Source organism: Solanum lycopersicum, chromosome 4 (genome assembly GCF_036512215.1).
Source record: "Solanum lycopersicum chromosome 4, SLM_r2.1".
NCBI classification, from domain to species: domain Eukaryota; kingdom Viridiplantae; phylum Streptophyta; class Magnoliopsida; order Solanales; family Solanaceae; genus Solanum; species Solanum lycopersicum.
In genome coordinates, this window is record NC_090803.1 from 44,200,303 (window position 1) to 44,203,688 (window position 3,386).

Here is a 3,386-nt window from a genome sequence, read left to right on the forward strand (position 1 = left end):
TAGTCCGTAAGTTCACCCAACTTTATCGCTATGCTCTGGAGATGGTTGTTAACATGAGAAGCAGGATCATTTTGTTTATTGTTGGGCTTTCTCGTATGTCAAGTAAGGAAGGCAAGACGACTATGATAGGGGACACGAACATAGCAAGTTTAATGATCCATGTTCAACAAGTTGAGGAAAAGAAGTTCAAAGATAGAGAAGAGTTCCAAAACAAGAGAGCTAATATAGGGAATGAGTCCGTACAATAGAAGAGTAATGCCAATGGTTCACCTTTCCAACAGAAACAAAAGGGACCCGCTCCATATATGCTAATGCTCTTACACAAATAGGAACAAAGGTGAGTTCCAAAATCAAAATTCCTAGAATTTCAGAATTAGACCTATGCAATCTCAATATAGTGTCGAACAATGAGGTAGTGAGACTCCTACACGTGTTAAATAGGGTAGAACCAACTCAGGGGTGTGTCCTTATTGCTCCACTGGATGTTTCAAGTGTGGTCAGAATGGTCATTGTATGAAAGAGTGTCCTAAGAACAAACAAATAAATGGTATTAAGGGCAATAAAGCCCAATCTTCTTCAGTTGCTCCACCAGACAGAGCTGCATCTAGAAAGGCTACTACTTCACGGGCATGCAGAGGAGCAAACCAATTTTATGCTATCACTAGTTGCCAATAGCAAGAGAATTCGTCAGATATTGTCACTAGTATGATCCAAGTCTTTAACTTTGATGTTTATGTTTTGCTAGATCCAAGAGTTAATTTATCTTTTGTGAATCCTTATTTTAGGATGAATTTTGAGGTTCTTCTTAAGAAACCTCTTGAGTCATTTAGTGTTTCTACATCTGTTGGTGAGTCTATTCTAGTTTAGAGAGTCTATGTGAATGCACCACTTTTGTCAGTCACAAAAGCATAATGTTCGACTTGGTTGAGTTTGACATAGTAGATTTTGATATCATTACAGGTATGGATTGCCTTCTTGCCTGTTATGCCTCAATCGATTGTAGATCTCGAGTTAAGTTCTAGTATTCTAATGAGCAAATCTTAGAGTGGAAGAGGAGTCTAATAGTGCCTAATGGTATCTTTACTTCGTACTTTAAGAAAAGAAAGTTAGTTTCCAAATGGCGTGTCTATAATTTAGTCTGCGTTAAAGACTCTAGTATTGAGATACCTCCTATTTAGTCAGTTTCAATAGTAAAAGGCTTTCAAGAAGTCTTTTTACATGATCCTCGAGAGAGAAATATACTTCGGGATAGACATTATTCTTGATACTCGTCCTATATCTATTTCGTCATATGGAATGGAACCAACAGATTCAAAAGAGCTAAAAGAACAGTTGAAAGAACTCCTTGATAAGGGTTTCATTCGATCAACTTTCTCATTGTGGGCACTCTAATCTTATATGCGAGGAAAAAGAATGGTTTTCTTAAAATGTTTATAGATTATCGTCAGTTGAACAAGGTTAATATGAAGAATAAGTATCCCATTCTGAGAATTGATGATGTATTCAACCAAATTCATGAGCCACTTGTTTTTTATGATAAACCTTAGATAGGGCTACCATCAGCTGTAGTAAGGGACTCAGATATTCAAAGATAACATCCAGGACCCGTTATGGTCATTATAAGTTTTTTGTCATGTCGTTCGTTTTAAGTAATTCTCCTACTGCATTCATGGACCTTATGAATAAAGTATTCAAGCCTAATTTAGATATGTTTGTTATTGTTTTCATTGAATACATTCTAATCTATTTGAGGAATGAGAAAGATCATTCTAGCCATCTCAAAATAATTCTCCGAACTCTAAAAGATTGAGAATTTTATGTTAAGATCTAAAAGTGTTAGTTTTGGCTCGACTCTGTTGCATTCTTAGGCCAAATTGTTTCTAGTTATCGGATTAGAGTTGATACTCTTTTAAATAGAGGTAGTGCAGAATTGGCTTATACCCATATTTCCAACTGATATTAGAAGTTTCTTCGGGTTGGCTGGATATCAGAGAAGATTTTTCAAGGGGTTCTCATCTATTTCATCCCATTGACTGATTTGACTAACAAAACTGTGAATATTCAATGGTCCAAAAGCTTGTGAAAAAAGCTTTCAGAAATTGAAAACTAGGTTGACTACTATCCCAGTAGTGTCCTTACCAGAGGGTACACCAGGTTGTGGTTTATTGCAGTCCGTCTACAGTCAGTTTGAGTTGCGTGTTAATATAGAATGGAAATTTTATGACTTATGCCTTCAAACATCTTAAGGTTCGCGAGAATAATTACCCAACCTATGATCTCAAGTTGGATGTCGCAGTATTTGCTTTAAAAATATGGTGTCACTATATATATGGTGTTCATGTAGATGTGTTCATCAATAATAAAAGCCTACAATATGTGCTAAGTCGAAAAGAATTAATCTCAGACAAACGAGGTGTCACGAGGCGAGCCTACATCCTAGATATCCCTGGCACTCAAGTACCATCGCTATTCCCCAAGCAAACCCTCATCCTGGCTAACTAAAAGAGAAAGACTAACTCAAGCTTACCAAGCTTAAAAAGTGAATAAAAATTCATAAAACTCGAATGAAAACTTTAAATAATTTAAGTCTCTAAAACATTTAACAAAATAAATGAAATGATTTTTGAAACTCTACTGTCTATCTATAAAGCCTCTAAATGACAAAGATGGAAGTCAGGACAAGACTCACGACCTCTTAACAATTGATACAACTGAAAGTTATAGTAAGGAGGATTACCAAAGCTAACTCGAACTCCATGTGATATCAACGAAGCTTCTATTGATGACATTGAATACATGTATCTGCGTCATGAAAGGATACATGCCAAATGGCTTAGTACGTGGAATGTAGAGCATATATGGGGAATTCTAAAACATAAACATAAGCTTGAACTGGTAAAAAGGAAACATACTTACCTCTTTTTAACTCACTCAACTAACTCAACTCAGGAATAAGACAGACAACTAAAATATAAAATATTGAACTCAGTGAATAAGGATCAACTCAATAATAAGATATTCAACTCAGTGAAACAAGAGTCAACTCAATAATAAGACACTCGACTCTTGGTACTCAAACTCTAAATACTCAAATAAATACAAAGCAACAATTAAAGATGAAATATATGGAAAAATTTTAAAATAGTAGAAAACAACTCAATATATTTAAGAATATAATGTAGTCAGTTTGTACGCAACGATATAATGTAAACTCTGTTTGTATATGAAAATACAAGTAATGTTTGTGTATATAAGAATACAAATATTCTTATGGGAGTTTCTCAAGCCATAACCATTACGTAAGAGCTATTGTGATAATACATCATTTTGCCTTACGCTCCTAGTTTCGTTCTATACCTTGCCTAGGGTGTAGAACCTGACTACTA